Here is a 12,991-nt window from a genome sequence, read left to right on the forward strand (position 1 = left end):
GTCAAATACAGCTGAGGAAATCAATTCCTTGGATAGAAAATTCTTTTGTAAAGAACACAAACAACATGGAGTGTACGTGTATGCTTGAATAACATCAAAAAGCCTTCGTACTACTACAAATGTTATGTATTACTTGTGTTTTGTCTTATTTTCGTTCTTTAATTTTCTCAATTAAAATGTTTGTTTATTACTTATCTTAATCATGAAATCCACTAAAAAAAAAGAAGAATTGAACAAACCGTGCAGAAATACCCGTAACTCTCCTACATTTTTCATAAACTGTCATGACGACAGAGCTTACCAGTTAATCATAGAAATCACAGTAACGATGAGCAACATTAGTAGATATGGAATTTGGCGTTGGAATTTCCAAAATGTCGGCCGTTACCATGGAAACAATGCAAAACAGGTCAAAATACTCCAAAAACGTCAGGGTTTGGTGAATAATTTTGGTATGCCTTAATTTTGAATCATCTAATTTTCATACAAAATAGTTTTCAACTATATACAGGTTTTGAATGATTTTGACAATCATTGGAACTACAATATTTCCATGGATACAGCAGCAAAAATTTAAAAAAATTCAAAATGCTTTAAAATTAATGAAACTTCACAATAATGTTGACTGTCATGTATTGAAGCAGAATTTGGCGTTGGAATTTCCAAAATGGCTGCCGTTGCCATGAAAACATAAAAAAAATCAAAATTTTCAAAATGCTTCAAATGTTCTGAAAATTTGTAGAAAGATGAATTGCCATGAATATATGTAAAATCACTATTTAAAATTGTTGAATTGGCTGCCACTTAGTGGCAATTGGGAGAAGGGTGACATCCGCTATTGCTTGCAATGGCAAATCTAGTTATGATTATGTTTCTTTTTGTCGAGCCTGCGAACTTTGTCGCAAAAGCCAGACAGAGCAAACCATTCTGTCGTCAGCATCATCCACAAGTATTCACTATGTGGTTAAAGGTCTTTAAATTTTGATAACTTTCTTAAATTATCCTGGATTTCTACCAAACGTGAACAGAAGCTTTCAAAAAGTAAATTTTGTGAAAATAAAATAAAGTTTTTCCGTATTTTACTTATAAATGGACATATATGCCAGTTAACATTACATTCACATTGTGAATAAAGTTTTTAAAATTTTGATAACTTTCTCAGAATAACCTGGATTTCTACCAAACTTGGACAGAAGCTTGTTTATGATAATAAGATAATATCCAGAAGTAAAATTTGTAAAAAAAATCCCTTTTCGTATATTCCTTATAAATGAACTTGTTTTTTCCCAGTTAACATTACATACAATCTGCGGTTAAAGTTTTTTTTAAACATATATTAGATTTCATAAACCATCCTGGATTTTAACCAAATTTGGATTGAAGCTTCTTACAGCACTAGTCAAAAAATTTGATATTTTCCAATTTTTGTTGAGCCTATGACTAACAGCTAAAGTCAGCGAGATACTTGGTTCTGCGAAACCCTTACAATTCTAAATCTGAATACACCTATAACCTATCTCCAGCTAGGGTTGGAATTGAAGGTCACATGAATACGTATTCAATGAGGTCCAATTATTCACTTGCAAGTGCAAAAATCATCAACCATGTTTCTCTGCTTATTTTAGTAAAAAAGAACCAGATTGACTGCTAAAAGTGAATTATAATTTCACTATATAATTTTAATTAATGATTTAACAAACAAAAAAATCATAATTAATTTATTTTATGTCTCGTAGCTAATACTCTTATAACAAAAAAGGTACATTTTAGGCTGATCACTTTTAAGAGTACTCACTGATCTTCTATAGCCAGAATTACCATAACTTTTGATCAGCTTACCATATTACAACGTTGTTTTAAAAGTTAGTAAATAGGTGTAAAAATTCATTTTAAAATTAGTAATTACTGGTAATAACTGGGTCGTTTCAGGAATTACTTGTATTTACTAAGTACATCAGGGATTACATGTAATTCCTAAATTTTAGTAATTACATGTAATTCTTAATATCACCTATTTACTGTAACATATATATCAGACATTTTGAACAGATGTAGTTGCCATTAATGAATAGATAGATTTAAGAAGGTGTGGTATGACAACTCTCAATCAAGTCGCAATTTGTAAATGTAGACCATTATAGGTCAAAGTACGGTCTTCAACACGGAGCCGTTGATTCACACCGAACAACACGCTAAAGGGCCCAAACAATTATAAGTGTAAAACCATTCAAACAGGAAAATCAACGGTCTAATCTATATAAAAAACGAGACACGAGAAACATTTATGAATCACATCAACAAACGACTACTACTGAATATCAGATTCCTGACTAACGACATGTGAAAACATATGGGTTTTAACGTTTTAATATTTACCAACCTTCACCATAATCTGAAACAATATAGTGTAACATCACAACATAGAAAGACACACTATTAAATATCAACTGAAATCGCTTAACTCAATCAAAATAGTACATTTGAAATGTTCAAATTGATAGTGATAATCATTACAATATAATGATTCTTGAACTTTAGTAACATATCATCAGTTTATATTGGGTTTTCAGTCGCGATGAATTATTCTTTCAGCCATACATGACCTTTAAATATAAAAAAAGAAGATGTGGTATGATTGCCAATGAGACAACTCTCCACAAGAGACCAAAATGACACAGAAATTAACAACTATATGTCACCGTACGGCCTTCAACAATGAACAAAGCCCATACCGCAGTCAGCTATAAAAGGCTCCGAAATGACAATGTAAAACAATTGAAACGAGAAAACTAACGGCCTAATTTATATATAAAAAATGAATGAAAAACGAATATGTAACACATAAACAAACGAATAACTTGTTATATTTTTTCTTCTTTTAAATTTAGGATATTTATATTATTGATGTGTGGATATTGTTCCGTCCAAATAGCCTACTTGCAATATTACTATACTTACATAGATGTGTATATGAACCTAGATTTCCTGATACCTAATTTAGAGGTAATAACTGATAACATCCAACAAACAGGAACTACTAAAGTGGAGCCATTAAATATTTTTAGGAAGGAGGATGCTTACAGAATAGATCCGTCAGAAAAAATCTGTGACAATTCAAATTGTGATAACTTAAAGTTGTTGTTAGTGGTGAAATCATATGTGCTAAACTTTGGTCAACGTAATGCTATACGCAAGACTTGGGGAGGTATTGACGGAATACGAACCAAAGTTATTTTTATTACAGGCTATATAGACGGTGTGAATCCTAGTTTCATTGAAATAGAATCAAAACTGTATAAAGATATTCTTCAGCTAAATATTGAAGATACGTACGAAAATCTTGTTTACAAGACAATTTATTCACTTTTGTGGTTATCTGACTTAGATATACCAAATACATTTGTGCATTTCGTAGATGATGATAGATTGGTCAATACGTTCAATGTATATAACGTTGCAATCAACAGCATGACCTCCGACGATTTAGTAATAATTGGTTACAAGTTAGATTTTTCAAAACCACAGAGAGGTATAAATTCGAAAGTATATATTTCACCAAATGAGTATCCGTTTTCATATTTTCCATCATATATAATAGGAGGAACGATCTTGACAAATATGAAAACCGTAAAACTGTTAGCATTAGGAGTCGCTTATGCTAAGATTATTCAAATTGAGGATAGTTTTATTGGAATAATAGCAACAGCTTTTAATATAGAAATGAAACATCACCCTGGATTTTTACCATATAAACAAAAGACCCCCAATCATTTACCTGAAATATTATCTTCTCCTGGATATGAACTAACATATGCCTTACTTAGAGACTGGAAGATTATTGAAAAAAGTCACACACAACTATTACCAGCATCATTATTGCGTTTACATCAATGAAATCATAAATACCAGGCCATATATTATGCATATGCAAATGAAAATATTGTACGCCAGATGCTCATTTGGTCTACAAAAAATTCGGCGAGGCCCAAATCAAACGCGATAAAAAGGCTAAATGAAGACTTACGAAGTTCAAGATCATTGTGGACCTAAGGTTACGAAAGGTTTGACCGAATACAGATAAGGTAATCTTTTCCTGGTGTAAAATATCCTGAGGAAACATTAAGTCTCAATTGAGAGACTGCATGAATTGAAAGAAGTCATACTAGAATGAAATTCAAAACAGTGTGGCTGTGGCCATTGATTGACACATTAAATTCATCCATTGACTGGGACAATTTACGTGAACGTTTGTCTGTAACGACCACTGTTCACGACGTACCTACGATAGACATTTAAACTGTGGGGTCATTAAAGGTTTCTTAACGCCTTTAATTATAAAATAATTCGAAAAATTAATCAGGAATAACCTTTATGTTTTGATTTATATAATTGATATAAATCAAAACATCGTGTTATTTCTGATTAATTTTTTCGAATTACTTTATTAAGGTGTTGAGAACCTTTGGTGACCCCATAGTTTAAGTGTCTTTAAAAAGTACACAGTGAGCAATGGTCGTTACATACAAACGTTCACCTAAATTGTCCCAGTCAATGGATGAATTTAATGTGTCAATCAATGGCCACAGCCACACTGTTTTGAATTTCATTCTCTTACCATCATCGACATTGCACATGCGTCAATTGATGACGTAATTATAACTGACGATAAACTATGATATATACTGTTACAGTAACATATTATTTTGATAATATAAATTATGACAAGTATTAGCCTTTCAAAAAGAGCTAGTCGTCTCTTAGCTGATGAAAATGGAAAGTGCTCTCGCTTTGTAGATTAATTCATTTACTAGAATAGCCACGTGCATGAATCAACAAATTTTACCACACACGTGAGGTCACATGTTATGAAGTAGTATATATTACCGTTTAACGTTGTTGTTTACGAAACTCCAGAAGATTCGGCTATTTATAGATAAAAGTTACCCGTGTACCAATTTCATGAATATGCATGATTAATGACCAGACAAAATCTTATTGCTAAAATAAAAAGGACAAATCTGATACTCTACGGGATTGAAGGACATTTACTAGGTTTGGATTGTCCTAACCAATCAATAAACTTTGATTATTAACGTCTCGTAATATCTTCCAATCAGGTAGTAAGAAGCATTCACGCACTGAATGTCATCGTTTAATTTTCAATATCTTCTCCTAGGAGACGATAATAAATTTAGTTCTGTTTAATTTAAAAAATATTGTATTGTATAAATGAACAATAGGATTGCATGTAAACAAATTTATCCTCTCCAAATAAATAAAATGTGCAAAATTTCAAAGATGACATTTATATGAAAAAAAAATAAACACGAATAAACATAAAACATATCATATTAAATTGCACCACACAGTAACAGTTGACACGGAATATCTATCAACAACGTCTTGGTATCTTCTGATAAACTTTTTTTTAGAAAAAGGACGAGACGTTTTTTGAAATAACCCTTTATCATCAACTGTTTACACTGGTAACGTTCTATAAAGTCTGAGTAGCAATTGCCACTTTTTTTAATAGACCTAATTTCAGAGAAAGATCGTGATTAAAAATTATCCAGATGTTCTTTAGATTTTTTTTAATTCACATATGGTTTATACCGCATTGCGAGTAGGCAAATAAAGACAACAGTAGTATACCGCTGTTCGAAAGTCATAAATCGATTAAGAGAAAACAAATCCGGGTTACAAACTAAAACTGAGGGAAACATATCAACTATAAGAGGAAAACAACGGAACAAGAGAAACACTAAAGTGCAACAAAAAACCAAACGACAATGTAACATACACAGAAACGAACTATATGATAACAATTGCCATTTTCCTCACTTGGCACAAGATTTCTTGAGAAAAAATGGTGGGTTGAACCAGGTTTTGTGGCTAGCCAAACCTCCCACTTTTATGGAAATGTTAAATATAACACTAAAATAACAACATTACATGACAGGAGTACAATACAAATAAATGGAAAACATTCAGGACAGAGAAATTATATTAAACACAAATTAACAATACAATAGAACATAAATTTCCCGATCTCTACCATAACAAATTTTAGAATTTATAATTATATAAATAAACTGTTTAGAAAACATAACTGAACATAAGATAAAATGTACTGGGTCGATTCTACTGCTGGTAGATTTTAAATTCCCAGAGGGTATCACCATCCCAGTAGTCAGAACTTCTGTGTTGAATTGAGGTATCATCGATATGTTCAAAACTATAAAACTGTTAACAAAACTTTGAATCTTTGAAATACTACGGCTTTTCTAACTAAGGCTGTATTTGGCAAAACATTTAGGAATTTTTGGTCCTCAATTTCGTACTTTATTTGACTTTTTTAACATGTTTTGATTCGAGCGTCACTGATGAGTTTTTTGTAGACGAAACACGCGTCTGGCGTAAATATAAACTTTCAATCCTGGTATCTATGATGAGTTTATTTACGACACGCATATAGTTATTAAAGGTACCAGGCTTATAATTTTATACACCAGACATGGGTAAGCAGTTTCACATTGTTCTAAAGAAATTCTTTCATTGAAAACACATGGTTTGTCAATCTAAAGGACAATTCTTTCGTCAAACATGTAGATGAGCCGGCAATGTACCGTTGTTTGCACGGAATTTTGTGAAGTTGAGCATGTCGAAATGTTCTATTGTAATGTTTTTTTGTGTATTTCTTTGTCCTGAATGTTCTTGCATTTTATTTGTACTATAGTCCTGTCAAGTAATGATGTCATTTTAATGTTATATTTAACATTTCCATAAAAGCGCGAGGTTTGGATAGTCAGCGTAATGGTACACCTTTGTTTCACTTTCAATGTTGTCATTATTGTCATTTTAATAGCTGAACACGATGTATGTATGCGTAACCAATCTCTAGCTCATGGGTTAAATTGAGGGTCACATTAATGCAGATTTAATGAGGTCGAATTATTCACTTGTAAGTGAATAATTCCTCAGCGATAGTTCTTTATAAATATAGGAAGATGTGGTGTGAGTGCCAATGAGACAACTCTCTATCCAAATAACAATTTAAAAAAGTAAACCATTATAGGTCAATGTACGGCCTTCAACACGGAGCCTTGGCTCACACCAAACAACAAGCTATTTATGACCCCATAATTACTAGTGTAAAACCATTCAAACGGGAATTGCTTATTTTTACAAAATTGAACCAAATTGGCTTCTGAAAACGAATTTTTATTTAATTATTTATTTTTATTAATGATTGAACCAAACGAAAACATATTCTACTTTTTTTTCATTTCTCTTAGCTAGTGCTCCTTTAACATTTTGATACGCATTTGATTTCGAATTATTGTATTCTATTCTATTATCATCGTATGGTTTTTAGAAGAAAGAAAAAATCGTACAAGGACTGGCAGAGGTTATTTTATCTAATTAACAAAAAATGCACCGTTCAAATTATTAACTACCAGGCAAAATATAAAATACCGACAGTTATATATATAATACAGACATATTTTAACATAAGAAAATGGCTGTACCAAGTCAGGAATATGACAGTGTTTATCCATTCGTCTGATGTGTTTGAGCTTTTAATTTTCGGTCATTTGATAAGTGACTTTTGTTTTAGAATTTTTCTCGGAGTTCAGTATTTTTTTTTTTTATTATTCTTTTTAGGTGGGTGCATTAAGGTCTTTCTGATAATTGTCACTCGCGTATAATAAAATATCAAAGATAAAGCATGAAGTTTATATACATGAAATGTTTTTTTTTTAATATAAAATAAACACCCAGAACATTGAATTAGTGTCGACTCTTTTTTTATCTTAAATATTTTACATTGTTTGACCAATCAACCTGAAATGTATTGACATACGAATTTACTTTATCGTCTTAAAAACCTGAAAGATCGTGGTTTACATACACTTATATTTGGTCAGTAGTTGACATCGTGTCTGTTTTAAACCGTTTTGACTATTTATAGATTTATTTACCCGATTTATTTACAGTTCAAAATATAAGAGGATGTTGTCTGAGTAACAATCAACAAACACCTATTCATTAATTCAAAATATATCTTATGAAACGTCAACTGTTTGAATAACAAATTTATAAATCTTGTTCAAAGTCTATAAGTTAATCGGATTAGATTGCATGTCCACCTTTTAAAAGCAATAATTGCTTCTTTGAAGTTCACAAAGTTTGAAAAGACTTTCATTCACTTAGAACATACTCAACCCTTCTCGTCCAATGAAAAGTCAGTTTTTTTGCCCTCTATTTATAGTACATGGTTTTCCATGCACTATGAAATGACTTTTCATTGTCAGTTAATTATTAAAGTGATCTCTTAATAGCTGCACTAACAAAGTATACAATCCCCTAAGGCATTGTCCTTGGGAAAATAGTCTACTGATTAAAGATGAAAGAGCAAAGATGAAAATAAAAACTTTTTGAATTTTGCAAAATTTCATGCATTTTCTAATGGTACACATATATAGAATACACAAAAAAAATAATTTGTAAGGATAAATAAAATGATTTTTGTTTAATTTATATATTACCTTACATTTGAGGGAATTATTTTCTTTTTCTTTAAAAAAAAAAAAACACAATGCCAGACTGCTGACATATAAAGCAAAAGATTGTTTTCGGAGAAACACAATACATTTCATTTCAAATATTCATACAGAGAGTTTTATATTTATAAAAAAAAAATTTCAAAAAGGGGATTTATATAACATTGTGTTGCTTTTCAAAATGAAAAAAAATCTAAAGATATATAAGTATAAACTTTTACCTGAAGTAGAAGAAAAACAATTTATCCTTCACAAACTATGTCAGCGCTATTTCATTTCATCCATTGAAATGATTATTACCTATGTTTTATATTTAGTTCATTATAAAAAGTGAACTCTTGTTTAGGTTTGAATATTACAATGGGAAAGGATAATTTTGTAAGGTCACTAAAAGTGCGAATACGTTCTAAATTGGTCAGACAATACTTGACCATGTTTTATGAGGATTTAAGCCCTCGGCTTCGCCTTGGGCTTAAGGTTTATGTACCCTTCTGTAGCCATTTTTGTACGAATTTTCCAAACCTCAATTGTATCAAAACTAAAGATATAATAAATAATAAAGATAGGCCATTTAGTACATGTTCCAAGGGGAAACTTGATGCAAAGCATTAATTTTTACTGTTTCATTGCATTTGATAGAAAAAGAGGACTTTGTGGCAAATAAATCAAGATTTTTATAGAAAATCCACAGCCTTTAATACAGAGATTTCTGTTATAAAATTTGAAACATAAATTACTCACTTGGTTTTCTATGATGTGCTAGTGTTTATTTTTTACAAAAAGTTCTAAGTAACCTGTAAATTCCAAAACACCTCGTGCTGAGTCACTAAAGTCGAGCGCACCCTAAAAGGTGTACTTGATTTTGGCCATATTTATACTTGTCTTAACCAAAACTACATTTATAAACTTGTTTTAAGGAAACCAATGCTAGCACTGCATGCAATAATCCTATATCTATCAGTCATCAAATTGCCAAATATGAGAGTACAAGGATAAAGGCTGTGGATTTTCTATAAAAATCTTGATTTATTTGCCACAAAGTCCTCTTTTTCTATTAAATGCAATGGAACAGTAAAAAATAATGCTTTGCATCAAGTTTCCCCTTGGAATATGTACAAAATGGTCTATCTCTATTATTCATTATATCTTTAGTTTTGATACAATTGAAGTTTGAAAAGTTCGTTCAAAAATGGCTACAGAAGGGTACATAAACCTTAAATATTCATAAAACATGACCAAGTATTGTCTAACCTATAAATCTCCATCAGTCGAAAACAAAAATAAAATAGTGAATTTAAAATCATGAAATAAAAGTATCATTACAAAGTAATGTTAAATATCTGGCTCTGTAGGTTATAGTAATGCTGACTGGTACTGGATAACGATCACAATGTTTCCTCCCTGATCGTCGTTTTAGTACTTTATCAAAGTTTGAATGTTTGAATGTGGTACATGAATCATTTTCTTTATGCTGTTGTGTCATCCTTCGATGTGCTTCGTCGTCCTTGGTCCTCTGGTTTAGTAGTTATTCCAAACTTGGTAGTGGATTTCAACCTATTATAATGTGTTGAGGTCTGTAAACGAAGGAAAATTCAGAGAAGCATTGTTGGTTTTTTCTGTAACACTTCAGTGTTTCTGTTATTTCGTTGTTTTCCTCTTATAGTTGATGTGTTTTTATCGGTTTTATTTTGTAAACAGGATTTGTTTTCTCTCATTCGATCTATGGCTTTTGAACAGCGGTATGCTACTGTTGCCTTTTTCGGGCGTACGATGTTTATAGAGGTTGTTTTTTTTTCATTTCGAACAGTTGTATTTAACTATAGTCCATGCTGTTTTTCGAAGTAAATAGATGACCTTCACTTGTGTTTGTGTAAAAAAAAATAGGTCATATTTTTCAACAAAGATACAAAGATTTTAAAATTATTGAACTGTACGTACTGTTGCCAGTCTCAGTGGTCGTGTTGATTTTCTCAGATAAAAATCCATCACACCTGTGAAAACAGAAAGAGAACAATGCGGGGAGAAATAAGACTCTGTGAAGATTGTACAATAAAATACTTACAGGAATGAAGAAGATATGGACCGATAGGACTACCATGATGATACCGATCTAGTGATTTACGGGGAGGAACTCTACATGTGGACAATATAGCAGATAGTTGTGATCAACAGGAACTGGTTTAAAATTATGGACCACTCTTTCTGTGGAACAACATAACGGCCGTAGAACGAACCAATTTGACGAGGAAACTGTAGAATCAACTGCTCATGTGTCCACCGAACTACGCAGTTGTAAGACCAATCAATAGATGAAGCAAATAAACCAACCATAGCTCATTCAACTGTATAGCTCCGAAGTAGACGAATATTGCCAACCCTTCAAACATTGACAAGCAACATACAGAGGAAGAGAAAACACCAATTATATATATTGAGGACTACTAGTATAGTGTATCAAAACAGGCCACTACCCAACAGTCAGACTGGTGATGAAAAAACAATGGTTGGAGTTTGAAGCCAAGAAAATTTGTAATATGCCAGTTGTTATAAACAGTCCGTTTCTATTTATGTTGGCGTTTGCTTTTGTTGTAGTTCATTGTTTCTGTTGTTCCTATGTTTTCCTCTTGTAGCTGATATTTTTTCTTCGGTTATTGTTGATAATCGGAATTATGACTATTTCACAGCGACACACTACTCTTTACATAAAAAATCGAATATGAACATTTTCAAACGTCATTGTTCTTTGGCCTAACAGTCATGGGGAAACATTCACTCCTCCTCCTCCCTCTTTTGTTCCTAAAGGACCTTAATGATAGGATTTCAGAGTTGATTCACTTACAAAACTTTATTCATTTTCACCAAAAAATTATATAATTAGTAAGCACATGGTCCGTGACGTTTTATTTTTTGAAGCACAATATTTGATATTTATATAGTTGATCCATAATACTAAATGCGTTGCTGGTATTAATCTCTTCCATAACAAATTTTAGAATTTATTATTACCAAAAAATCAAATAGTAATAAAATAAACTGTTTAGAAAACATTACTGAACATTACATAAAATGTTACGCTAATAGATGGTATGTTGTCTTTTGTTTATTGTTATATCTAATTCTGGTTCGTGTTGCTCAGACTTTATTGGTTGATTGTACGTTGGTCTTTTTCCTTTTAAGCCATGGTGTTGCAAGTTTATTTGACATTCATCAGAAGTACAGTTCGGAAATAATATGATATGATACATCAAGTACAGGTCGCATCATACCTGCCCTTTAACAAAAGTTGTATTGCCAAGTCTATCTATTGTTTTACATTGAGGAATACACATAAATTACAATTACAAATGTTGGAGGATTATACATTAACTTGACTCTACTGCTTAGAACGAAATTCATAACAGTGTGGTCGACAGTAAAACGTTTATTAGTAATTGTACTGAAAAGTTTACCTTTAACTTGTTTGTCGTGGGCGATGATTTTATGCTCACTCAGTCTATCGGAGGCCTTCAAGTGGGGATTTAAATAATCATTTGTTACAAATTTTGATACATAAAATTAAACTTTCTTTTTACAAATCATTTAAGGGATTTATTTTAAATAATTGTTATACCATCACTTACAACAGTTTCACTTTTAAGAATATTAATGTCCAGAGCTGATATCAATAAATAATAATAATTAAAAAAAAAGTTTATTCATGGTAAAAACAAAAAACAAAAAAACTTTTAAGTTAATAGGGACCCGCGTTATTTCAGAAATTATCTTATTGATTAAGAGAACAAAAACTTCTACGTTGTGATCATTTAAGAGTGGCCTTCTATTTATTCAATGCTAACCATGTGGGCTTTGTTTTTTATATGCCATAAATCGATTCGTTCATTCAGATATTTGTCAGTTTGCCTTGGCTCTTCAAGTCAAATACACAACTTCTCACGAAATTGGTATTTTTCTTACAAAAATTACATCCATGTGATGTATTCTTTTCATGGAGAATGAATGTTGCACCTTATTTTATTTGTTATCGTTTTTTTTTGTGTGTATCATTGACGTATAAGACAACCTGAATCTTCTTTATTCAAATTTAAAACATATGAGGTGGCAATTATGACACAAAATAACTAAATTAAACTTACAGCAGAAGAAAGATAATGAACATCGCTTTTATAGTCTTCTAAGGGAGCTACCATTTGATTTTTATGGGGAGGGGGGGGGGGGGGGGGGATGAAATTTGAAAAAATAGGCAGGACCGGAGTTTTGAGTAAAAAAAAAGGCAGGATGAGACACTTTGCAAAAAAAAAAAAAGGCAGGATGACAATTTAGGTAAAAAAAGTCGGGATAAACTAGTATGAAATTCAAAACAGTGTAGCTGTGGCCATTGATTGACCCATCAAAATCATCCATTGATTGACCCATCAAAATAATCCATT

At 31.5% G+C, this 12,991-nt stretch overlaps 1 protein-coding gene across 1 annotated transcript in view; it reads left to right on the forward strand.

Annotated features, from left to right (window-relative positions):
- LOC143049053 (uncharacterized) overlaps nucleotides 1-12,991 on the forward strand; it is a 124,805-nt gene that overhangs the window by 5,167 nt on the left and 106,647 nt on the right. The window lies entirely within an intron of this gene.

The sequence above is a fragment of the Mytilus galloprovincialis genome, chromosome 1 (assembly GCF_965363235.1).
Source record: "Mytilus galloprovincialis chromosome 1, xbMytGall1.hap1.1, whole genome shotgun sequence".
Classification (NCBI taxonomy): Eukaryota; Metazoa; Mollusca; class Bivalvia; order Mytilida; family Mytilidae; genus Mytilus; species Mytilus galloprovincialis.